This window comes from Corvus kubaryi, unplaced genomic scaffold, assembly GCF_017639235.1.
Source record: "Corvus kubaryi isolate FWS band 111438036 unplaced genomic scaffold, C.kubaryi_AGA036_p1.0 133, whole genome shotgun sequence".
Lineage (NCBI taxonomy): Eukaryota > Metazoa > Chordata > Aves > Passeriformes > Corvidae > Corvus > Corvus kubaryi.
This window is the reverse complement of record NW_024580667.1, coordinates 36711737-36739186: the sequence shown is the minus strand read 5'-3', so window position 1 is coordinate 36739186 and position 27450 is coordinate 36711737. Positions and strand designations below refer to the sequence as shown.

The following is a 27450-nucleotide window of genomic DNA, read 5'->3' as shown; positions in this document are numbered from 1 at the left end:
AGAATTGCAGCAAAGCCAGTACATTGTTGTCAGATGAAAGGACGCCTAATGAACAGGAAGCATCATTTGAGCAGGCTGACAGTAACCATATAACTGCAGGATTGTGGGACTGGCATTTACCCCATGGGTCTTTACAGTCAAAAAAATAAAGAGAAATTAAAGCATAAGGAATCCTTTTTTGTAGGCACTTAAAGCCCATAAAGGAACACAAGAAAGTGTACAATTGTCTTTTCATGATTTGTCTGTGCCTCAGCTAATCATAAAAAAGAACTTTTGGGGTGCAGTAACTATAGGTTCTGTGTCACAAAATAAGCCCTTCAAACAATAGAAGATTTGGGTATTTGCAAATTGTCCAATTGAAATAAGAGCTACATTTTTTTTCTTCAGCTATTTCAAGCTATGTTCTAGCAATGGCTGCCTTGGTAATGTCATGATGATAAACACTTCTGTACTTGCCCCAACAGCCAGGCTAAATCAGTGCTTTTGCAGTGGTCCTACTTTATTTGCTTATTGTTAGGGTGGAAGGAACATAATTAAAAAGGTTCCCTTCTGATACAATTATTCCAACTATGTTCTCCCATCCCTATGATCATACACAGAAAAAAGCTTCCAATTGTTCCTGCTTTGTGTAGCCAACCTTTTAAATCATGTACTTAAGATGCAAGCAAGATGCTAAAACTCCTTTCTGTCGAGACTTCTACTGAGACAGAAGGGACTCAGGTTCTTAGAGAACAAAGATCCAAGAGCTGAATTTAGTTAGTGAGAGTTTTTCTGAGTAAGACTGAAAATATTCTAGCACTGGTATGTTTCAAAATATTCTTTGGGAGACCGAATCTGGAACAGTGTCCACAGAAAGACCTCCAGGCCACTTGGGCCTGTTATTTGGCAAAAGGCTGTGATGAATAGCATTGTGGCCAGGAAGAAGATATTATTATGTTCTGAAACCAAAGAACAGGCTCTATGCTGTTTGCCACTGCCTGGGCAGGGACCGTGGAACCAGATATAAATGTGCATGTCTGCGTATATATATGTGGGCTGGAAGATCAGCTCCTGAATTTCTGATTTCTCTGCACCCTGCCCCAGTAATACTGCAAGCAGTACACACAAGGGGCTGCAGGGAGGATGGATATAGCTCTCTTTAATCCCACTTTTGGACACTTCAACCACTGAAAGCCCCAAACCAAAATTTTGGCACTGACACTGCGAGTAGGAGGCAAATCAAGTTTCAAGTAACAGAAGTATATCCCATATTATGATTTAACCCCTTTCTCCACTAACTCCTAACAGCTCATTCACTAGGTGCACTGTAATGCACTTTAAGAAAAGAAGGAGTAAGCAGGTGCTGAGGCAATGAAAACCTAAGAACCTTTTCCACACAAAACAGCTGTGAAAAGGCAATCCATGTTGAACTGTTTCAGAGGATTCCAGCTAAATTGTCCCCTTAAGGATTTCATTTTCTTTGCAAAAATTCAACTACTTGAAAATTAATTCTACATGAAAAATACTCTGAATGAACAAATGAGGGATCCAGCCAGCTCCTGACTCACTATCAGCCCAATTTACCTCACCCACGCAAACCTTTTGATAGGTTCTGAATTAAAGCATTGGTTATGCAGTTGACTTTACATGCTGTTTATTAACTGGCAGAAGGAGACCAAAAGAAACACTCAGATTATAGCATGCTGTGCCATTACATTGTTTTTAAACATCTCCTTTATGTTTATATAAATATATTTAAATATACATTAAAATAGAGAAGATGGTTTTCACCAATAGAGTTTGAGTGACTGCTGTGTCTAGTTCTAGAAATACATAAAATACAATTATAAAAATTCATTGAGCTTGAGCTGGTGAGTTGAGTATGTAATGTTTAAGGGGGCACAGCTAAGATTTTCTGGGCAGAACAAACAGAGTAGGATGTAAGTGAGGGTGATCGAATGAATAGTTGATTTAGCTTTAACCACTGCGTGACTTAGTGTAGTTTATCATATGTTTAAGGCTGGAAAAGCAAAACAAAAAGAAAGAGAGAAGAGAAATAGAAGTTTAATTAAATGCCATGGATGCAGTATAATGCAAATCTCACAAATAGAGCATAATTGGTTTAGCAGAGGGATCCAATGCCATAAATAACCATTCATAATCATATACAATTAACATATCAATAGTTCTTTTTTGGAGTTATAGTCCATAAGCTAAGTTAGTTCTTCACTAGAAAAGTCTGGCAAAACCAAGCTGTTAATTAAACACTTTTCAGAATTCAGTGTCACATTTTCACTCCTCCACAAAAAAAAGTCTGAACCTATTAAAGTGTCCTTCTTTTCACAAGCAGAAGGACACATTTTTTCCTATTTAATACCATATAAATCTTCAAAAAGGAGAAAACCAGCAATCTCAAGCCTTGCCATTACAGCTGGCTGTGCCCTAGTACAGTACTGGGACAAGGCAGTAGAGCAGAGACATTGGCTTTTTTCACAGAATAGAGTTTGTGACTGATTGAAAAAGACTTCAGGATGATCTGAAACAGCCCTAAAAGAACCCAGTCCTAGATGAGGGTTTATGTACTTTAGGTGATAATTATAAGAATAGGCTGAAAATCATCTTTTCCTTGGAATTAATTAATATCCCTCTTCCATGTATATTACAATAATTCAATCCTGGTCTCTCAGCAAAAAAAAAAAAAAGCTTGTTAAAGAATGGTAAAGAGCTTGCCAGCTACCTGCAGAAGTGCTGAGAGCTTCTGAGTACTCACAAATTAAAGGGGAATTAGAAAAGCTTTAATTGTTTGCACAAAGGCCTGAGATTTTCACCTCAAAATTGCTTCAAAGAAAGGTGACTCTTCAAGCAGTTGGAGTCCCTGCTCTGCTTTGAACAGAAGAAGCGATGCAGACAGGCTTGCTTTCCAACTTTCCTGGGATTTGTCTTTATTATTCACTTCACAAAACATAACTCCGCACAACAATCACCAGCCCCTTCTTGACAGATTGTTCCCTGGGTTGCTGTGGGCCTTCCTCCACCCCAGCTCCTCTTCCTTTCCCCCTCCAAAGGCCTCTCCTTACTGCCTGGTCTGTTCCCATGGAGGCAGAAGATCTCTGTGCCTATCTGGAGGCTTCAGCTGATGGAGAAGAAGGTAACAAAATGGTCCAAGTCCCTGCCATGCCCCTTACTTCCTCCTTGTTTAGCCCCCTATTACGACAGTGTGCAATAATGCTGGGTTTGTTTTTAATTTACCGGTATGTTATCTTTTAATGAGGACTCCACTGAAAGACCTGAGAGCAGCTCTGTGATCCTGCACATGACAGTGTTTTATCTTTATATCCACACATTTTCACCCTCACCTACAGATCAGTCAGGCAAACCCACAAGGAACAACCTTCTCATTTGTCTCCACTAAAACGACTATTTTTGAGCTGACATCCATCTCACCATGAGGAACACAAGGATACAAAGACCTACCAGGATTCTTTCTCAAAGAAACTGTGCCAAGCTCCAGCATCAGGTATGATTGAAAAGGTATGATGACTTTTTTTCTCCATTTAATGTTGCAATATTATATAATCAGTTTAAACACTAATAGTAGTTAGGACAGATATCTTAGGAGTTATAAAACATTTTCTGAGCAAATGTCCCTTCTGGACTCTTTGTGTAAATGAAATGGGACTCCAAGACAAAAAATAAAATTGAGTAATGAAATGTCACCTTTCACCCCTTAATTCTAATGCCATAGTTGGGTCTGTTGGTTTTCTTACCAACATTTCATTAACAATGCTGTGGGAGGGAGTTTGATTGATGGGATCAATGTTACACTAAGCTAGTTGATTATTTCATACTGGATGTCATACAAAGATATCTAATGGCACTTAAATCATTAGCTAATGTAAAACAGAGGACATTTAAATCATGAGATAATGGGTACAGATGCTGTACTGGTGCTTCCTAATCTCTTAATCAGCTGAACTTTCAAAGCCAAACTCCAAACCCAGGGTTTCCAAATTTATACCAGTTTAAAACTGGCAGGCATGGAGAAACAACACCCTGCTATTCAGCACCACAGCCTTACAGCCACAGATCTCTGAGCTTAATCACTTGCTAGGACTTGATGACATTCCTCATTAATTTAATGTGGTTTTTATCTTCAGAAGTAGAATGGCACACTTAGTGGAATTTACTCCACGCACCTGTATTGTGTGTACTCCATGTATGAATGAAGCCTCATGGGCAGACATCAGTGGCACTGAAAACAGCAAGTGCCAATGTAAATAGTATCTCTACCTCATTTTGGGCACAGGTGTAAGTCCTCCACCCACTGGAGAATATGAGCACAAGCCTTTCTTCAGGTGAGAGCCTGAGGAGGCATCTGGAGAGCACTACAAGGGAATTTTGTATCCAAAAGGGGAATGAGCATGCCAAGCACAGATCTATCAGAAAACAAAATATTGCAGGGGATCACTTGAGGGGCTGATGGGGCACATGGAGGCAGTTGGGTCCATCATGCTCACTTTGGTCCTCTGAGAAACCTAGCCGTTTCTCTGTCTCCCATTGACGCAGTTTATAATCATCACCTGATCAAGGAGACCTTTCTCAACAAGTCCTGATGTTGCCTGATGAAGTGAACTACTCAGGCAGTTTAGGCTGAAGACCATGATGAGCACCACAAAGAGGTGCAAGTGTGTGATATATCAAAGGATGAGTGTGGGAGGGTTTAACAAGAGCAGTGATAGGTTTGGAGCAGTGGGTGAGAAATATGGCTTTGACCATGGTGGCCCACCTCCCCAGGCTTGCAGGAGGAAAATCAGCTCTGTAAGAGGAAGGGAGGGAGAGTGAAGTGTCAGGAGTAACACAGCTGTGGAGCAGACTGTAGGACAGCGGAGAAGGCAGCTAATACCAGAGAATTCTCAACAGGAACATCTGAATTTAAAATTACTGAAGCTGAAAGAATTTCTAGATCCCAAAAAAAGGGAAGGGAAGGGAAGGGAAGGGAAGGGAAGGGAAGGGAAGGGAAGGCTCCCTGAAACAGTGTTTCACTGCTAACCATGTTTTACAGCTAGCTGCAGCTACCCATGCTCTGATTTTATACTCGGATAAGAGTTTCCCCCACTCCTGGGCTGGGGTCACACTCAGAGCCTTTATTTCATTGCAGCTGGTATGTGGGCAACACAACAGAGTGCTGCTTCTGCTGCCCCTAACAAGCAGGGCTATTCAATGAGAGCCCTTCGACATCCTAACCCTTGCTCTGGGACGGGCCATTTTGAGCACTTCTGTTCAGACCTTCCTTTTGTCCTAGCTTCCTTTCCTTCTTAAGATATTTTTTTCTTTTCTCTTTTCCCCCCCAAAAGACACTGCACAATCCAGAAATTCTCTGTTCCTTGTGTTGCATGTCTGGAATCCTAACAAGTCAAACCACAGGAGTTAAGCCAAAAATCTGAATGGAGACAATTAAATTCTTCAACACTTGCAAAAATTAAGGAGTCATAATTTATACTGACTTTAAAATCCACCCCATCTGTTAGTACATTTCTAACAATGTGATTTGTCACAGTAAAAAGTAATTAAATGAAATGTATAAAAACGAGTCTCATACAGGCTTATGCATAAAATATATTTTATTATAATTAGTCACCTGAACAAAAGATGATGAAGCAACTGGCAACACTTTCAGACTTTAAACACACAGCAAATGTAACACAGGCAAAATATTTTCTCCATAAAAAACTGATTCACACAGAATATTTAACAGGGAAACCCAAGTTTTATTTAGGTAATCCAATTGTATTCAAGAAACAGAAAGTTTTGTGAAAGGACAGCCGTTATGTACAGTGTTGGGACCTGATTCAGAGTCAATTAAAAAGCTCCTGCTGATTTCAGTGGCTTTCAACCAGCTTCCTCAGTGTGCCACTGTGCTGAAGAGCCCCCTCACTGAGCCAATAGAAGGAATCAATGGTCTTTTACATTAGGAGAAGAATAACCCACCCGGATTAAATTGATCTCACTGGCTCGACTATGTAAAAAGTTCACATTCAAGCTGCCCATTATCATATGAATAATCAAACCCTTCTAATGCTGCTACTGTTTTTACCATTTCCATGTTGTCTTGTTGTGTTGTTTTTTTTTTTTTACTTGACACTTGCAGACACACCTGTAGTATTTTATTTCTGAGCTAGAAAACAGAAAGCTCCTTGGTTCAGTGTAATACTTTCAGCTGTGAGGTGTTACTGTTTGTGTTCACAGACTGAACAAGAAACTGGGATAGAAAAAAGGGAACTTAAGAAATATAGTACTAAACCCATATGTAATGACAATCTTTTGCAGGGGAGAGAGATGGGATTCATGCCATAAGCAGAAGCAGCAGTAAAAAAAGAGAAACAAAATCCAGAGAGGGAATGATGAGGAGCTACATTTCTAACCTGACTCAGTCAGAGGGAGACTGTCCTTGCCAGTAATTTAGGAAGAGCCACTGGTAGTTTCTAAACAGCCTCCTCCAAGGGAGCAGCTCTCTGCACCATCACAAAAGAAACAAACAAACAGACAAAGCCATTTAGGGTCAGAACAGATAATAACGTCTGTCCTTCTGATCTTAGAATGAATTTGTAATATGTCTCAGAAACTTAAACCTCCTTCTTCCCTTTCCTGCAGCTACAGTCTTCTAAGTTTTTTCTGCTTTTGGGCAATGAGGATTTTGTTTATCATGTGGAAAATACAAAATCCAAAGAAGTTTTGTTTGAATTCCTGGAGGGAATTTCTTTCTTTATTTATGTCTCTTAAGCTAAGAATTTAAGTTATGCAAATCTAAGTTGCCAACTTTATATTATGCTTGTGCATGTTCTTTGTTTCTTCAATCAACTCTTACTCCTGTCATGTTGAAAAAGGACAAACTACAAAAAGCAAGAATCAAGTTTTCCAGAAAGTAGCACACAACCCTGCATTAGTGTTCCTTGCCATCCTTCTTTTCTACCTATTTATGCTCCAAATCTAGCTAACCAATATTGCCCATAGCTAAGAGCCCTGTAGCCCAGAACACTACTATGATATTGACTCTGAAGCAGTAAAAGAATAAGTGACATTGTTCATAACTCAAACATCACTACCATATTTCACTTCCAACGTTTAAAAATAAAAACCAGAACCCTAAAGCCTTCATTATTTAAGTTAAACAATGAAACTGTTACTGTGTCGCTTGAAGCCCTCAGTGTCCTAGGACAACTTCTTTTTCCTGAAGAGTGATGGAGAAAACATTTTATAAGACACAGATACATGCAAAACACAACCTCTTTAGATCAGTTCCAGGATTACAGGTCGCCATGAAATGAAGGATAAAAGAGGGAAAGGATTATGCCAGGAAAACATGAGAAAAAGCAGTTTCATCTCTCTGTCAAGGTAAGTTACAAGGAGGCAGTTTTAAAAGGTGATAATTTTCTTCACCTTCCTTGTTACATGGGAAATGCTTAGAATAAAGAAGAATAAAATGTGAAAATGCCTCAGCCTGTACCAGCAAGCCAGAACAGTGTTGACAGGATTACAGAAGTTGCCTAATTAGTTCCTTCTTTGCTAATATCCACCCTAAGAACTCCACTTTAACTGGTAAACAATCAACAATTCAGGGAGAGAAACTCAGGAGCTAAATACAAAATCTGAATGCTCTGCTTTCCTACTAAGGGTCACTTGCCACCAGAGCTGCTCCCACGGGCAGCAGGGACAGGTTTGGGAGTGGGGCAGCTCCCCCTGCCACAGAGGTGGCAGCCCAGGAGCAATGTCAATCGGCCCTACACCCGCCCCGGGGTGACCCTCCTCCTCCCTCTCTTCCACCAGCGTTTGGAAAGGGGAGAGGCATAACTTAGCCTGACTTTTTGATTTCTTTTTCTTAAAGGGAATAGGAATTGCTCATCAGGTGTGTATGTACATTTGTGGGATGTTTTCTTCCCACACAGCCCCACGAGGAGAGGGGAGGGATGCTGCTGCTGTGCTACTCCTGTGAGACCCACACTAAAACCAGATGTGGCACTGATCAGCAGTTGGATCTCTTATGTGTTTTGAATGTATATGCACATCACTTGCAAATTATGGCTCATTTCTTAGCATATTGCAATTGATAAAATCCTGGTCCAGTGTTTACACATCCAAAGAAACAGAAATTACTATGCTATTACTATTTTTTTCCTCTTCCTCTATTTAAACAAAAAAAAAGTAGAACATTATCCCCACTTTTCTAAAGCAGAAATGAATTCCAGAACCCTAGTATGTCCCAGGGTCTTGATAGCAACCGTTGTTCATATTTTTTTCTCTTCCTTAAAGGAATGATAAAAAAAGTCATACGACTCACAAAGCTGCCCCAATTCACTGCTATACTCATTTGCATGTACATTTTATTCCCATTCTTCTACCTTTTATTTGTGTCCTCTAGATGGTTAACTCCACAGGGAAGGGATTATATCTTTTCTTTTTTATGTAGTCCTATGCATAATGGTCCCCTACTGGTTCCTTTGGACACTACCATAATATAAATATAAATATTTTCTACCACTGCTAGCACCTAGAAGAATTACCCCTTATATCTGTGCAGCCATAGTCAGTAAAATTTTACAGATCCTGGTCCAGCAAATGCATGTGAATTGCTGTTATGTATTGATCCAAATGTGAGTGGTATCAGTAGGACCTGCAGCTGTCCAGGTTAATTGTTCTAACTCCTCATTTGCCATCATCATCAGGGCTCTATATCACTGCTAACCTATACATGCAGTAGGTTACGTGCCCCACACTGGGTGAATAATTTTCTTTTTCACAAGACTCACCATTAATAGAGAGAGAAATTATAACCTGTGTCCAGCAAGCCCACTGCCTGGGAATCCTCCTCCCTTTCATCTGCAGAGTGGCACACTAATAGCTGGCAAGACAGACTTTATGCAAAGCCCTTCTGTAATAAAGGTAAGACACAAGGGACTACTTGTAAATGACTGATTTTATCCTTTCTGCTCAGTTCCCAGCTATGTATTATGGTCTGGTGTTACAGGGAGATTATATATTTGTCACATGGTAAAAGTTTTCATGACTGCTGACTCCACTTTCCACATTTAAATCTATGGTTTTTCTAACACACCCAGGCACACATGTCCTTTTAAAGTCAAGCTCAAGTGAAATACAGTATCAAATGAAAATAATATTATGGCAGGTGTCTCAGTTCCAGATTGTTTTTCTTAGATTGATAGCAAGATTTTACTCCAGGATATAAAAATTCTGTCTTACCAGTAAATACTGTATTATACATGGTTTAGGTATATAAAAGGTTTAGGTAGAACAGCTGTATGAACAGCAAGGGAATTTGCTTTCTCCTTTCATCTCTAAAATGGGTCCATTTCTGAAGTACAGCTACCCTTCAGTTCTGGAAATTAGGTGGCAATTCTTAGAGACAGACACTTTCCTGCCTGCCCAAAACCAGAAGCAGATGAGTTGTGCTTGGAGTGTCTTGAGATGGTGTGGTTGATTTTGTCTCCTCTGGAGGCTGCCCTGCAAAGCCCCAGGCTGTTGTTATCACACCACTAACCACAAAAGAATGACTGGACATCCTTTTGTCTATGCTGTCTCAGTGGTTTTCTGATCATGTGGCAGGCTCTGCTCCTCAAAACAAACACAGGGTCTGGATCTGCTTCTAAGATGAAGGTGTCAGCTGCAGTGCTCCTGTTTGGATGTCCTCAGGAAGCAGAGGATTTGGTGTAGTACATGGCTTCTGCACAGTGCATAGACCTGAACACGAGGAGAACATGGAGAAGATTATGGGCAGCTTCCTTCTGCTTGACAGCAAATATCTGCATCAGCTTTCTCTTTCCTGATCTGTAGATGGCTGCACATGAAATGACTGCTCTGAAATTTCATGTCAGTCAAGGGAGAAAAATACACACTGTTTAGAGATATGTTCATTCAGACGTATGTTTTGTGACCAGATAAACTTCTTAAACAGATTCTTCCTGTCTCTCACTGGTGTCTGGATAAATGCCACCTCTAGCTGGCACATAAGTTTCAGAGAGAAAAGTGACTCTGGCCTTCTAAACATGCACTGTTTTTGTCGTCCACTTCTAAATTGAGATCTATGCACCAGCCTGGCAAAAGTGCTGTGATACGAGTTGATTTACTCAAGCAGCACAAGTTTCTTGCTTTTTGCCACTTGCTCTGTCCTTGTGCTTAAATTGCCATCAAATCCTGCTACCAGTTCTTGTATTTCCTGTTGCTTCCCAGACAAGGTTTCCTTTCTCTTCTTCACAGTTTTCTTGTATTAGTCCATGTACAGTGAACTATGCCATGAAGTTATCTAGAGTGTACCTCTGTGGAAAAAATATTGCTGTTAGCAAGAATTTTTCCACGTACCTCAGATGTTGGTACCACACCAGAAGATATCCTTAAATATATATTGATCCAAAACAAGACCGAAAATACGATTTTTTACCAAGTTAGATCTGCAGCTTGAGTGAACAAATGAAAACTCTTGGCTTTTAAGTAGTGAACCAACCTCTTTGTTTTGCCTCATGAGAAGGCCATGAATTTGATTGCTTGATCCATATCTTTGATTCAGCATACAGGGTAACAACTTTTGGCTTTTCCTTCTGCTAATGCAGATAATTGGTGTCTTTCCAGAATCATTAAATATCACTTAATTTTACCATAGGCGGAGTTCAGCTGCCTGCTTAATTTCTCAGAGCTAGTGGGACTTGGCTGCATCATTTTATTAGTGTTTCATTAGCATGTCTAGAAGACTGTTTTTCAACATTTTCAAGCTGGCATTTGAGGGGACTTTATTTGGAAAATAAAGTCATCTTCTATTTCAGTGACAGAGGCCATGTCCTCACTAACCTTTGGCTGTGTGTTGCGAGGCTCCCAGAGGTGGTCACGGACACCCAAATTCAGGGCTGATGAGCGTGTGCCGGAGCTCCTGGGGGGCCGGGCACTGTGGGCAGCAAACACGGGCATTGCGCCCCGGGCTGGAGCCAGGATGCAGCAGGGTGGGTACACACCATGCACGGGCTCTTGGCAGCACGCCCAGGTCCCCTGGTCTAGACACAGCCAGTGGCTTAATTAACAGCTAAATAAAAGTTAGGCTGAAACTTTAATGTTCCTCGAGTACTTTCGCTGTTTGCTGGCAGCCTTCCTGGCCTGCGTGGAGGGATACCCATGCACAGACATGGCCATCTAGCACAGCTCATGGATAGTCGCTCTGGGGGGGTTCACAAGCTGAGAGGTGCACAGGGCCATGTTACCTGCTTTGGGATATCTTACCCAGCCTCCATGGCCTCTCCTGTAGGTCCTGTGGCCAGGTCCTCGTGGCCAGGTCCTGTAGATCCTGTGTCATACCTCCTAGCCCACACGGACATCTTTGACCATTTAGGATACCTAAAATCACTGTGGACTCACCTGAGTAGAGTTACTAGGTGATTTTTATCCATCTCCCTGCATACAGGGATGATAAAAGACAGTTCCTGCCCTTCAGAGTCTCAGCAGTGAAGACTGGTACGTGCATGAACATGGCAACAGGATCAAAGTGATGTACAAATATTCAGCCTTTCATTCTCTAGGTATTACTGAATTGGTACTATGGGGACCAACCAACAGCCTCAGCTTTGGGTTAGGACGTGGTTATGACCAGTACTGTGTCAGACTAGCACAGAAACTAGCAACGTCTTTGCTCCAAGGAAAAGGCAGAACTCAGAGAAATGAAAGGAATCAGTGTTGATTGATAATCTTGAGATCATCACACGCAAACCTTTGAGGCACCACAAAAAGTCCAGGAGTACCTGTGCACAAATTTAGCATGGAAAAAACAAATATTTTGCCCAGTCAAAACCAGTTGGGAGCTACTTAAAATAAAGATGAAAGGTTGGATGACAACAGGTTGTGAAAACCAGTGAAAACAGTAAACACTTTTTTGTGCAGTAAAAAAGAGAGAATGACTCAGAGAGTAACTCAGAGAGAAACAAAAATGCCTGCAGACCTGGCTAGATGGGAATAGGGCAAAAAAGCATTTCTCAAGTTCATAGAAAAGCATTTTGCAGGATCTGCCTGGAAATGCTATACTTCTTGGGGTACAACATTTCTGCCAAAGGTCGTCTTTCCTCTTAAAAATAAGTAACTGTTTTTCCCTTTTTCCTCATCTCCCTTCTCTCTGTGTCCGTCTCAGGAAAGTTCTCTGCAGAAAAAGATTAAACAAATTCTCTGGCCCAAGTGGTAGGGCACTGGTTTGGCTTCTCTTCTCTGAGATGGGGCAGCAGCTTCTGGTCCTCTTACCAGCTGTCATGCCCATAAACATTTGTGCTTTTAAATAAAAATATAATTAAAATTCAACCTATATTTGTGCTTCATATTTTGCTGGTCTTAAAAATAGACAGGTGCCACAAGGATGATAAAAACAGCTTGGAGAGTGGTTTCTCAATCAATTTCCATTTCTGCTCCCACTACACTGACACAGACATTTCTCCAAGGGTATCCCAATGACAAATAAATGTTAATCACTGACATCCTTAAAAACCTTAAACTTTTCTGTTCTCAATATATTTCATGAATGTCTCCTGGAAATAGAGATCTCTACTATTGTAGCTCACTTCCACCTTTACCAACACATAGACAACCAGGCAAGGAGACGCACGTTGTCAGACTCCAACAGCCTCTGTCACACTGGAGATGACTTTCCTGAATGTATTCCTGTTTGGATTGGAGTAGATTTTTAAAACAAACAAACAAACAAACAAACAGTGAACTTAACACATGTGACTTTTAACTTAGGATTGTGGAAACCATTATATGTGGAGGATATTGCTGTCTGCATGAATAGCAATGGCTCCTCTGCTTCTGTCTGAAAAAATCAGACAGTTTTTTCAGAAACGAGACAGAAAAATAGGTCTATTTTAAAAGAAAATACATCAATGAGGTGTACTTCAGTCAGAAAAAAAAAAAAGAGCAGCCATTTGATTTCCATGAATACTGCTCATTCAAAGCCTGGAGTGAAGACTTCCTAGTTTGCCAGACAGTTGGTGGAGTCAGCCATGCCAAACTTGGCACATATTTAAGAGATATACAAACACAATGGATTAGCGGTATTTATATTTCACCCTTCACCTCTCACGGGGGTCACGTTCTCAGAAGAAGGTGACATCATTGTGAAACTTTACCCTGCTTAAGCCCCAAGCAACATGTCTCCTTATTTAAAGATCAGATTATCCCTCCTTCATTGTTTTGCATTTGATTTTGTTTCTTTTCTCCATTTTGGGGAAGGGCAGCTCACTATTTTGAAGAGGTGATGGAGCATGTCAGGATTTAAGGAGTGAAAGGGAAGAGATTGGTTTGGATTTTCTGCCTCTCTTTTGTGTGCTCTGAAGCTCAATATACTTAGAGTGGTGACTGCAGGTACATGGGCAGAAGAAAGCTTTTGTGGTCTTATAAACCCCAGCGTTTGCTGGGACTATACCTCTATAGTCAGACAACAGGAAAGAAGTTCAAACAGGTTTTTAGCCACTTTCCATTTCAATGGGTGTTTATTAGCAATATCACTGAGTCCCAGAGATCAGCATTTTGAAGTGCTGATAAGGAGGTTGATGCACGCACAGTTAACACAATGCAAAGAGCGGTAATGACTATGGATGTCCCTGTTTTAAAGAAAGCTGGAGGACTAAGTCTTGCTCACATCTGAGTTTATAACTTTCCATAAATGGTAGCTGGGTGTTAATACATGGGAAACAACAGCAAACCTATTGCTATTCTAGACAGTTTCTTACTTCACTATGCCCAAGCAAACTCCTCAACTTCAGCAGGTTTGTAAACTCTGAATAACTCTGGAAAACACCTATCTTTCTGTCATCTTTATCTATAGTAGTTTGTGGAATAAGGAGAGCAAATCTGAACCCCACGTCATGAATCAAAGGAGTTTCTTATGTCGGGATTTTTTAGCAATTTTAAAAAATATTGCTAATATAAATTCATTGTATTTTATATTAATGGATGTGACAAACACAGCAGATACAGTAATTTCAGGAGAAAACAGTTTCAAAGAAATATGGCAAAGCAAGTGACTCAGTGAGATATTGGCAATTCTGAGGGGAACTAATGTCATTGGCCATATGGAAGTGACAAAGCATCACCTCAATGCACTGTTCAGAGATTAATATGAGAATAATGTCATTTTGAATGCCTGCTGAAGGTATGGGTTGTAATTATGTGAATATTTTGGATAGTCTTCTTACTAGAGGTGGGTGAATACTGTCATGAATGTTTGATCAGACATTTAACTGGATTTGCTTCTGCCTCACTCACACCTCTTTTACACTCACTTTCCAAGCACTGCAGTGTATTTCAATTTTTTTGGTATAAGCATTTGTAAAAAAAACCCAAACCCACACCAGTAAATTTCAAGGTCATATATTTAAGTATTCCTTTTAAAAGGTGCTATAATTTAGCATTCATGACAATTTGTGCTAGAAATACTTGTGTAATTACTTCATTTGAGCCAACAGCAAGGTTTGAAATTTAAAAAAAAAACCCAACAAACACAAAACAACAAAAATTAAGAGTGCCCTTAAAAAACCAACCAGTTTCATGGTTCTGTCCCGTTCTCATTGGGTCATTCACAAACAGGGAATTAAGACTGGGGAAACCTCCATTTTGATGTATTTGATGTGTATTTTGATGCTGATTTCACTCTCACGGAAGTCAGTGATAAAACTTCCACAGATTTCAATAGTGCTGCATCAGAACCGTCATCCTCATGAACATTAAGTGAGGGAAAAGGAATAGCACCATGCAAGGTACATGGCCAGTGAGGATTTACTGAGAGAAAAATATTAACAGGGATTAACAAATGCCTGCAGACATCTCTGTTAACATTCATTGAGCTACATTTTGCTACATTATATTTCTTTGTATCAATCTCTAAATTTTTACCATATGCAGAAACTACGTGGGAATACTCCAGATCTGCACCTTTGGGCATTGCACAGGGTGTAATTCAGCCCCCATACAGGGGACACACGCATGTGCCAAAGTGTTTTTCTGGCTTACCTTCTGACTTACCTTCCTTTTTCATTTCCCTCTGAAGTCCTTTTTACTACTGGTTTCTCCAGAGTAGGAACAAGTTTACCAAGGAGTAAAATACTTCTTTAAGAAGGCAAAGGAGGAAATTTTACGACTTTGCCATGTTTCAGTTTTTGATAGTGGGGTGGTATTTCTATGGCAATTTCCACTTTCTATATTAATTTTTGGAGTAGCAGCTGTTTTACTATTTTTGCTCCCTATAAGTAACACAGGGCTTTATCTGAGCCTTCAGGGATTTGGTCTTACAGAGCTCCCAAGATTTGGTTTCTCCAGGTAAAGAAGCTCTTTTGCATTGTTTCCACCTGAGCATCCAAACCGTGTTCAAAGAGAGGGGAAGGTAAAATTAGGAATGACTCAGCATGTTATGACACCTCTTTGAATATGTTGTAAGGGAGAGAGCAAGGACAGCCCTGTCTGGTGAAGAACACCTGACCAGGCAGCAGCTGTATTTTAGCTCATACCCCATGTCCCTTCTCCAGCCTGCAGAAATTACTACAGAGGGGCAAAGTTTGAGGATGCTTGTGGACTACAGCTTTCATCCATGGAAACCAATCTAGCACATGCATGTCTACATCTATACGTGCAAGGAGAGGTGGATCTGACTTTTGAGCATTCCTGAACTACCTGCTGTGAGGTGTATTCTCCTTACCCTCTGTCAAAGCAGAGCTCAAGAAATGTGATCCCCGTGAAGATGCAAACACTCACAGACAGTAAGGGTCTTGTGCTTATGGCTTGGAGCTGCACTCAGGAGTCCTTCAGCTCTTTGTGCTGCACCTCATTCTCAGGAGGAGTGAAATCTTGCAGACAGTAACGACTGTGACAGTAGCTGTGAGAATCTAGCACTTGTGAAAGTAAAACCTTGCCTTCTATGTTGCATTGTACTAAAGATAAAAAACCCACCCACCCAAAGAAACAAACCCAGAAGAACGCAAAACATAAAAATACCTGAAAATGGCTGTCTAATGACTGGTTGAAAGAATAACCTCTCTTAGGCCAAAGTAATCTTTGATACAAAGATTTGGGAAGATGCACAGGGAAAGTCTCCCACCCATGTTAGAAAAGTGAGAAGTTCAATTCAGACTGTAAACAAACGTGGAAATTGTATTCTAGAGAGATTCTAATTCTCCAGAGAATACGATAGCTGTCGCTGATAAATACACTGCCAAGGCCTGACATACTCTGGTTCAAGTAACCCACCCATCCATCACACATACGCACACACTTCAAGGCTTCCTAAACTCTGTTTCCAGGCCCTTATCCCTGAAAGACTGAGGAACACAAACAACCTTGCTACATGCCAGTAATCCCATTATCAGGCAGGATCAGGCCCTGATACTGAACATACTATCTTGCTGGTTCTAATCAAAATGCAAATGGCTTACACTGCATTTGGCTTAAGCAACAAACACCAGGAATATTTTGAGATTTCATACTCATAGAATTGAGAAATCTTTGAGGTTGTTTGTCAAAAAGGGGTTGCATCATTATATTTTTCTGCATTCCAGTTGTGTTAGCTATGTTAATGTATTACAATTTTAAAATCATGTTTTGTTCCCAAGTCCTTCTATGTTTTTTACAAAAACATCTCTATCATTACATTTGCATTTTAAAAGACTGCGGATGTTATACTTACAATGGGTATTATTTACATTTCAGATTTCCATATATCTGCACCAACTGGCTTTGCTGGATCTCTGGTACAATCATGCTTTCCATTATCCGTCTTCTTCTGCCACAAAGATAATTCACTTTACCTCCAAACTTTGCTAGTCATGCCTTGTATTATAACTCATGTCTTACTATTCCTCGCAAGTTTGGCAGCTCGTTAATATAGCACTTACAGAGAGGGTGCACTACATATTGATCTAATTAAACGTTTCTGAATCAGGACAACAATAGTAATGGGATTAATTATTATAATTTGTGCAGCAGAAGTGTATACATAAAGAGGCAATTTCCTCCCCTCCCCGTATAGCCGGCAGAAAATGAATTTCAGACATTAGGACCTGAGAGACCAGAGAGCTACAGCTGCTGAGCTAGTGTCCCTCCCATAGTCCTGGCCAGCAGCTCTGACATCCTTGCACAAAGTAATCACAGATCACAGCATTTAATCACTGAAAACAAGCACTCCAGAGGACAGCAGTGTCAATATCCCACTCTCTCATTATCTGTTTGGATTGCACATCCACACTGTCAGATAAACAGAGTGGAAAATTAAGATTAAAAATATGGTAATTTCATTTCAGGCAGCAGGCACCACTCACTGCCCCTATTATGCTATTGATTACCTCTGAATTCAATTTTTCTTTCAATGCAAACTTTAATCTGTTTGCTACCCAGCAATTCAACTCCCCAAGGGCTATTTGAGAGTAAGTAACCATTTAATCTGATGCTAACTGAAAAATCACCGTCCTTAATGAATTGTGTAAATCATTCAGCTCTAAAGCACCTTTGACTTCTATTTCATTTTTTATTTTCTACTCAATATAGGAAGGGATCGGCGTGTGAATAATTACAAAGTAGCAAGTATTTTTAAATAGAGCAAATATGATAAAAACCCTATTATAGTGGGGCATGTGTAATGAACAGTACTTTTTAATTTCAAAATAGCTATTCATTAAAAAAGAATGGGAGATTAAAAAGAGAGGCTCAAAGCTCAAGGTAAAAGTTGATAGACATTGTAATTACATGGTTAATTTCAAAGATTTATATGCTGTTATGATTTAAAAGGAATTTTTATGACCTGACATTTTCATTTGAGAAGATTTTTTATTTAAAATTAATCTTCTAGCTCCTATTCTTAATTATTTCTTGGCAAGCGATAAATGGGAATACAAAAAATGCCCTATATCAAATTTTCAGCAGAATAAATGCATGTGAATTTGTGAACAGCAATAAAGTGGTCCTACTTTCCGTAGTTGAATCACTTTACATTGAAATCCCAGGCTAAAATAAATTCTTTGTATATGGAAATTATTAACACTTTTGGGAAGGCTCTTAAGCTGCAGATTCACACTCTGCTTTTTATTTTCCTGACTAAGAAATTCAGGACTCTTTGGCTAAGTCAAAATTGCCTTTCTACTTTGCAATTCAGTTTTCGGCACACCTTTCCTTTTCCTCGACTTTGACGGGTTTTCTTCCCAGCTCCCAACAAAGAGACTGGCAGTCCTGGGAGGCACTTTGCCGCCCAAATTTCCTGCAGCCTTGGCGGCAGTGAGGGAAGCCAGGCGCTGACTCCGGCCAGACGCACACTCAGATGCTTGTTTACAGCTCAGCTTGTGAAGGAGGCACATCCCAGTCCTGGGCTCACTGGGCCAGGCAAGATGCACTCCATGGATGCTGCCCCCTCCAAACACTCAGGGATTTTTCCTCAGAGCTGGCACAAAACTGGGAGCTCAGCTGCCACCACAGAGCCCTTCCCTTGACACTGGTGACTGTGCCTTTTGTTGTGACTTTGCTAATCATGCAGGGCAGCCTGTTATTAAAGCACCTTGGGACTCCTTTAATTTTCCCAGCACCGAGGGAGTGCAGCCAGTGCTAACAGGCAGTGGTCCCAGTCCTCTCTGCACTGGGTTCCACATGGGATGTGGGACGCAGGATGCAGGATATGGCGTGTGGGGTACAGGACGTGGGATGCAGGATGCTCTGCCCCTCACAGTGCAGCCAGAGGAGGGGCAAAGCAGCACACTCCAAAATGCATTTCCCCCTGAGACAGCTTTGTGGACAGCTTTGTGGACAGACACAACAACAAGCATGAAGGCAGCCCTCACTTTCAGTCCTGGTCTTGGCCCTTGCTCTGCAAAATAGGTTGGGCAAAAACATGTGGGAACTAGGGGCTTTTTGCATGTCACCTGCCAGAAGGTGCTGATTGCCCTGCCATCCCTGCACAGACACCTCCAAATCCACATGGCCCCACTGCTTTCAGATGGAGATGCAGAGATGCCAAGGGAGCCGTGCCAGGTCGGAGGGATTGGCAGCAACTCCTTTCTCTACAGCAGCAGCAGCATGTTGAGTAAGGGGAAGGACAGGCTCTGCCTCCCCAGTGCTGCACAGAGGGAGCTGGATGCAGCAAGGTAGGTTCTGGGGATGCATTGCTCCCACAGCACCTGCACCCCATCGAGTGGGAAAAGCCAGTGCCCTCTGTGCTCCTTTGCTCGGGAGAGCAAAGCCAGCTGACAGGAGCATAGGAAAGGACGTTGCTCCTGCACTGTGCTAGCCTAAAACCTCCCGGAGCAAATGGCTGCCTCCAGCCCCAGAGAGATGGTGGTGGGGATGGTGACAGTGGTGGCACTCAGGGTACCACAGCAGGTTCCCTGTGGCCCCGCTGTGTGCTCACAGGTTCGCTTGTAGCCACATGCCCTCAGCACCCTCCGCCTTTGCGCACACTCCTCACAACACATGCAGGGGGATCGGTATGTGATAAATCACAAAGATGCATACTAAATTGCCTTTTTATGCCTTCCAGACATAGTCACCTGCATTTTCTGTCCTGTCTCATACCCTTCTGTTGGCTTTGCTCTCCTTATTCCCAAGCACAAAACAGCTAAACCCAGCTCCCATTTATTTATTTTTCTTTTTTAATTCAACCCTCTAGGTAAAAATTCCCACCTTTCCCACAAAATCCCTAATTCTGCAGGTGGTTATAGGGCTGCAGTAGTTTAAGTTCTCAGCTAGCCCAAAGGCAACCACTACCAGCGCCACCACCATGTCTCCTGCCACCAGACGACATCCACGTCCTGACTGCAGCAGGCATTAGATTGGGAATCCTATACAGAAAGCTACCGAAACTTCTCTGCAACTTGTCCTATCCTTCCCTTATTCCTACTGACTTCTGTAGGCTTGCAATAGCCAAGGCTCAATGTGGCGCTTGCTTGGGACCAGCTTGAAGTTTTTCTGTGAGGTAAATTGAGAGTAGACAGGTTTCCACCAAGTGAGGGGAGAATTTTTGCTTTCCTGTGGGATGCTTGCTCATCATCCTGGAAATTCCTGAGCTTCCCTATAACATAAAATTATGACAGCATGATGTATGGTGAAAAGTTTTAAAGGGGGAAAAAAGCCCTATTCATGTGGTTGAGGTGCACTCTCGGTTTTGCTACAGGTTCTGTACAGAGTTGAAGTCAATAAGGCTACTGACATGAAGAAAGTGCTGCCAGTGTTTACAGAGCCCCAAGTCATCTGGCTTTAGAGGCAGAAGGCTGGAGTGCCAATAAGGTTATTAAAAACTCTCTGCAATTGTTCCAAAATATTTCTTTAATAAAAGGTAGCATTTACAGAACAGCCCATGTTGGGGCAGAGTATAAAGGCTTTGCTGGCACTTTTTTGGGAAAGGATGCATTAACCCATGTCTTATGACCCAAAGCATGATTGAAAAGAATGATACCACACAGAAAGTATTTCATGGAAACACAGCCATACTGGAAGCTTGTGTGCACTGCAGGTCTGCCTGACAACACACAGACCTTGAACAGCCTTACTGTCCCATCACAAACACTTTCACAAAATCATAGGCACATGACACTTAAGATTTAAGCTTAATTCTGAGCAGTTTTGTACTACGGTTGCCAAGAGTGATTTCTTTAAAAATTTTTCTAAGAGTGGGACAAAGGTCCCATTAGAGCTGTTATCTGTGCATTTCAAAAGTTCTAATCATTACATTCAGACAGAAAGAGATCATATACAAGCATTTTGCAATATTTAAATACTTACATATATATAAAATCAAGTTCAGTTCAAAAAATCCAGTACAAAGTTCATTTACATGACGGGGACTTTCTTCCTAAATTACTCCTGAATATGAAACTTAGGCTCCTCAGGCTCTAGGTAATTTACATTTTTCTAATTTAATCCCCAAAACGGTAAAATTATCAAAACAGTCATCTGACCTCTACATACTATATAATATATCCATGCTACAGAATTTTAAAAATCAGTCTCCTTTCAACAGAAAAATATGTAACTATGTAAGCATGCATGCACATTGTAAATGCACAGATAATATACAATACGTATCCATGAGAGAGAAACATTGAGCTACGCAACATATACTACAAAAATGCTGCATGTGCCTATTTTCTGTCAAGGGTGTCACAGCAACTTGTGATTATACATTAAACAGGTGCTACATATATTGAATATATTTTGTACACATACCCTGGATATTTATTAAAAGCTGAAATAATTGCTGTGAAGGGAAAATTGTTCTCCCTCCCCCTCGTTTCACGTTATACAGAAATGATCCCCATGCAGACAAGGAGGGGGCTGTCTGCAGCTTTTGCCAGCTGAGGAGAGGACCTGGTTTCTGGCAGAAAGAAGCATGTTGCTAAACTGTCCCCTCAAGCTACCACATCTCTTCAGGATTCTTTGTGCTTGTGCACAGCAGAAGACAAATCCTCCTTGAAGCAGGGCTTGGCTTTTTGTCACTTGAATTTTGTGCCTCCTCAGGACCCCTTTCCTCACCTCTCCCGCTGCCACATTTCACAATCTGAAAAACAAACCAAACCCAAGGTATTAGATTTCTGCTTTTCAGGTGTATCTGTTCCTCGTCTGACTTGCCAAACCTTATCTAGGCAAGAGGCAGCTGAGATCCTCTGAGCAAAGCCCCTTTTAGACTGGGAGCTCCTACCAGGAGCAGCAGCAGCCTGTGGTTTTACGTGTGAGCTTTTGGTCTCCGATCCCCTCACCCACCAACACAGATGCAGTCACCCTCTCAATCCTACACACACACTTGCTATAAAAAGGGACATGGGGAAGGGGGCCGCCTCTCTTGCCACCTCTCACGTGTCTCCTCCAGACATGGTCCTGTAATATTCACAGCATCCAGCAGCCATGACTTTTAGCAGCTTGCCTTAAAGTGTAGCCCCAGCCACCAGATTGTGATGGGGTTTTTTTTAAGTGGTTCTTTTATGCTCTGCACACACATGCAGGATAATTCCAGGGAGCTTAGCACTATGGCATAGTTGGGATGTCTGTGCAAGGGCTCACTGTGCTGGCACATCTGCACTGTGGTCAAAGGCCTGTGTCCACATGTGGCAGATTTGCCCCTTATAGAAACAGAGTGAAAAAGCTTCAACCCCTTCCTCAGACTTCTCTGAATTTCCATGTATCGCTGGTGTGATGTGTAAAGATCATCTGCTAGCCAGAGACCCCTGATGGAAGTTTCTACTATCTGCAGTACCTAGGCGCAGATGTGGTGAATAAGGGCAAGCTCACAAAAGCCCTCTGCACCTGTGCCTCTCACAGCCTGAAATGGGGCTGATGGAGATGGCAGACAGCACCAGCTTGGGTTTAAGCTTGCACACGCTAACCTCTTTGCCTGAAAGAGGTACCAGGTTACCTTGTTCCTTTATTTCAGCTCAAGACTATCAGCACTATAGAAAAATTTGTTTGTGTGTCTACACAATTCCCTTTATTTGTCCTTCATGATTTCTCCTCTGGGAACACAGGAGAGTCCATAATGGATCCCCTTTATTACAGTGGTCAGTACTGATGGTCTGTCACAGATGCAGAAAAATGCATGTATGCAGAGTAATTTTAAATTAATATCTTTTACCATGTTGGTGCTGAAAAACTGCCTCAGAAGCTGTTATGATCCATCATGGCAATGAGCACTTATGGACTTTTAAATCCACAAATTAGATGTTGTGCTCAGGAACTAGAGGCAATTACATTCAGCTCAGTGCATAGATCCTCAGCCACACAAATCCAGTTTCAGTCCACGCCTCCCAGCATGCTAAACCCCAGCATTTGCTTGTTTATGTATCTATCTATTTACAGCTAGGGGTGAAGCTATTAAAATCATACATATAAATAAAATGGATAAAGAAAGACAAAGAAAAAAACTGTGTGTGAACTTTGGTCTGTAAAAAGGTTATGCTTCCTCAATACTATAGTTTTGAAATAGCAGAGACCACAGATGCATGTGTACACACACAGGCAGTCAGAGACTCAAACTTCTCAACATTAGGAAAACCCAGAAAGAAAATCCTGCACTGAAAGTTGCACAAAATTTTGTTTTTAAAAATTCCATCTGGATGGGAGCCTTGCATCTGAAATATCTGCAGACTTAGGACATTTTTATGGCTATCTTAACTCTTCGTAAAATTGATTTAATTGGAAACACCTACAGCCATTTAAGGGCAAAAGAATGAAAATCATACCACACAAGAAAACATCACCAGACTCTATTTTTTGCAAGGGTTTATATAGGTAGTTAAACTCCTGGGTCTGCCACACTGTCAGCCAAGCCCATGTGGCATGGAGGAGAATGTTACCATGAGCAAGCAGCACAGAAACTCTTCTGAGCCTAAAAAAATTCATCAGTACCTCTCATTGCTTACCACTTAATTGATAATAGTGTAAAGTTTTCTGTCTCTGAACAGGTGTGCAGAGTGGGAAATGGGGCAAATTCCTTGCACCTCCCCTATAAAACAAGCAACGAGCACGTGTTTACCATTGTCTTTTTGAATTTTTTTTTCTAGTAATGCAATGAAACAGAAGTTTTGAACCTCTCCATCATTACATAAACCCCAGAGCTTGGAAAGCAGGGTGAAACCACTGCTCAATAAACTCCTTCGAATCTTTGAGAAGGCTGCCCTTGCTTCATCCCTTTTCCAGAGAGATCTCTGATTTTCCTGTCAGTTTCTCCAAAAATGGACAAGACTATGGGTCTCAAAGAGAATTGTCATTTGTGAAGTAATTGGAGCAGCCTCAGAAGACAAAAAATGCAAGACTTTCTGCACGGTATTGGGCATAGGATAACCCTGAGGGATGGGGAGAAAAAGGTCCATGACAGAACTGAGAGGAACAGAGAGCAGGAACACCAGGAGCCCAGGAAACTCTGAAGCAAGTCAAGGTTAACTTGTTTCAAAAACATTTAGGAAATAATGTTGAAACTATGACTTAGAAGCACCCACTGAAAGCCATGTCGTGCTGAGAGATGATCTCTGACTTCAAAATGGACAAGGGAGAACTCTTGGCACAGAGAGAAATGCTTGATGGGTAAATTGGGATACCAGTTTTGAGAGTAAATTAATAATAGGAAACACAGGCAAGGTAGATGAAATGCTACCTAGTAGACATTTTCTGCTGTATAAATTAAGGGACTGCTAAGGAAATGCTTTATTACACAACATATAATTAATGTGTGGGGCCTTAAGCCACAGATACTACTGAGGTTAGAAAAAGAGGATTTAAAAATGGACTAGTGTTTATATGGGTGTTGAGAATCATGACACATTAGCTGGAATAAAACCCAGGATACATTCCAACACAAGGAGACTAGCTGCACAAAGAAACTTTCTAAAAATTTATTTTACATTAAGTCCATGTCTTGTGGTCACAGAAGCCTGTGAGGAGGACCCAGGGCTGCTGCCTCAAAGAGCAACACCCTAGAAAGACAGGCTGGTGCAGAGGTTCTGAACAGAGGCATGGGCCAATCACATCCACATGGGTTCATGCCCCTGGATGGCTGATTGGCAGCTGCCTGCCCTGCTGTAAGGCATCAGCTTTGCCAGAACCTGCCTTCTCACCTCCTCTCTAGGCACCCAAACATCTCCAGATGGGCACTTATAACCAAGGTCATTGAAGGGGGCTGAGGGACCATGGCATGCTGAACTGAGGTCTTGGTGCAGAAGAGAGAAACCAAGAAGATCATGGCCACACTATCGGTCACATACATGTGTCAGTCACATTTTTCTAACTCAACAGTGAGGATTAAAAGGCAAACTTCCCTGAGCAATTAACACTGTAATTCTCCACAATGCAATTTCTTACCTACCTCACCATATACAGTGCTGCTCAGGATTTCAGACAGTGGGTAAGACTATCTGCAGTTGCTCCTTCTGGGTTTTTTTCACTACAAAATCACGTTAGAAATGTCAGCTTGGTGACTTTTCTTTGCTGCTTTTCCTCCTCTTCTTGTACACAGTCTGTTAATGGTGTCTAGCTGGACTTTGTTTTCTTGAGCTACTGGAAGCCTCAAATGTTATTTCTATGCAGGCAATAAATAAGTATTAAACACCCTACAAATAACAATAAATATTAAATCTACTAGACCACACTTTTGGAAACCTCATCAAAATGGCTCACAGGTGGAACGCCTCTGCCATGAAGGTGGCTTGCTCTTGAAATTAAGTGCATGGATGAACAGGAAAGGAATTTATATGGCCAAGAAATACACTCCAGAGGACTGTCACTGAAAGAGACATTCAGAAACAGATTAAAACATTAGTTTGGACGATAAGAAGTTATATCAACATACACCCTGGTACAAAGATAAATTCCCTGGGGACACCTCTAGGAATGCCTAAACATTGTAGTTGTTTTGAAGTACAGTGGGAAGATCTTTATGTAAGCAGAAAATAAAGTAGTAGTGGAACTGAGAGTGGTATACCTCTGCCAGCAAGGCTGGGCTGAGAGGGGCAGCTGAGTCGCTGAAGCACAGCTTCGCACTGATTTAACTGTGCTGCTCCTGGTTTCAGCCGTGGATGTCCAGCATCCCAGCAGCTGCAACATGTGGTGCAGCCAAGCTGAGCCCTGAGACCAGCAGAAGAAAGCCATCACAACTGAGGATCCGCACATAACAAAAGTAGGACTCCAACACCAGACAAAACCAGGGACTTGCACACTGCATATACTCCCTTCAGCATTTGCCCCCCACCTCCCTGGTCTCACATAACTCAACAGCTTCTCTGCACAGTAACTCACCTTACCTGAGAAGGTAGGAAGGTGCTCCAGTCCAAGGTGCACCCAGCACCTTGTGATTAAGTACTCTCTAGGCAGCAGAAATAGCTGCCTAGGAATTCCCACCCAGGTCCCTTACGGCTCTGCTGGGTGTCTGAACCCTCAGACTATGGGTGCAGCTGAAGTGGTCACATAGCACAATGCCAAGATGCCCTGGTAGCATCTTCAGAGAAGGCTTATAACATCAGGCTAATTGTCCAGCTGGAGCAACATCTCAACACACCTCGGTAGCGCTCATCCAGCAGTGTCCCTGTGCTAGTTTACATTACACTATGCCTTTCCATGACTGCTTGGTCTCAGTTGCTCTCTCCCAACGCCCCAAAAAGATGCTGGCTGAGAACCCCAGCAGCTGGATGTGCCTGCCCACATACCAGAGGTGGTACCTATACCCCACCTCACTGCTCTCTATTTCTATGGACTTGGCTACACAGTTCTCAGTACATCACACAACTTTCTGTGGATTATATCTCCTCCTCCAGCATTGGGACAGGGAGCCTGGGACACTGGAGAAAGTGGAGCAAGAGCATGTCTCCACCCCCAGACCTAACCCTACAGCAAAACTATGACAGATCACTGTCACAGATACATTAAAGCCCCAAAGATGGAGTTGCTGAAGAGTTTTAAACAGCGCTTTGAGACTAATGGATAGCTTCACAGGCTGAAATGTGCCAGCCTGGAGTAGATCCTCAGCATATGAAGAATCAATGACTGTAAACGAGGAGTTGAAATTGGAAGAGGCAAAGCACAGTGCAGAACTAAAAAGAAATCACTGCACAACTAATGTGATAGGAGAGGAATTGAAATGGAGAAAAGCATCCTATTTCTGTGCCCAAAACAGGTGGAAATGTGAGGAGGAGATTTTCTTTTTTAAAAAATTATATTTTAAAGTAGTAAAAGACTTTCCATTAAAAAAAATATTGAGGAAAACTTTCATACAGCTATGGGGGAAAAGAAAAAGGTGACCTATGATCATGCTGCAAAGGAACTTACCTCCAAATCTGAAACACGTCACAATGATAAATGGAAAGAAGTTAAACCTCCAAATGCTATGACTATCCTCAGTTCTGTTCTGGACAGATGTTTGATGTATTGTATCTCTCTGTGACAGAGACCTGAGGGTTCAGAGGGGTTTTTTTTATTATTTAATATTTTAGCAAAACTTGTATAGCTTGTCATGCCAGCAAGGTATTTTTTAATTAAAATGAAATGTATGTATGTGGGGTGAGCCAGAGTTTATGAGGAGCTTCTTCAGGGGGAAAATGAATCAGTCCAGGATTTTCAAGAAGGATTCAAGGCTAGGCTCGAGCTTACTAACTTGGGAGGAATGTAAATTAGAGTGTACTTACCAGGCAGGGAAACCTGGGCTGGGAGTCAGGTTCTCCAGCCGGGGAGGGAGTCCACCCTCGCTGCTCTGCATGGCAGGCAAAGCAGGCATTTTCCAGCAACAGGGCCAATAGGAATGTGATTTTGTCTTGATGCAGTCCTGTGCAGTGTGTTCTAAGAACACCCTGTCTGAGCAGAGAGGTTGGACTAGATGACCCCACTCTGGTCCCTTCCAACCTGACCCATTCTGTGATTCTGTCATAACAGTACATCAAGAGCTGCAAAAAGAACCTCAAGTTCAGCTTTCCAGCAGCAATACTCCTACACCTT

At 41.7% G+C, this 27450-nt stretch overlaps 1 long non-coding RNA gene across 2 annotated transcripts; it reads right to left on the bottom strand.

Annotated features, from left to right (window-relative positions):
• Positions 1-20288: 20288 nt before the first annotated feature.
• LOC121671684 lies at positions 20289-26905 on the bottom strand. 2 transcript variants are annotated; one of them, XR_006018576.1, is made up of 3 exons: positions 26788-26905; positions 24833-25045; positions 20289-21538 (listed from the first exon to the last, which is right to left on the bottom strand). It is a non-coding gene; the product is annotated as an uncharacterized LOC121671684 (long non-coding RNA). The 2 variants fall into 2 exon arrangements; XR_006018575.1 differs by lacking the exon at positions 26788-26905 and having other exon boundaries at positions 24833-26702.
• Positions 26906-27450: the final 545 nt, after the last annotated feature.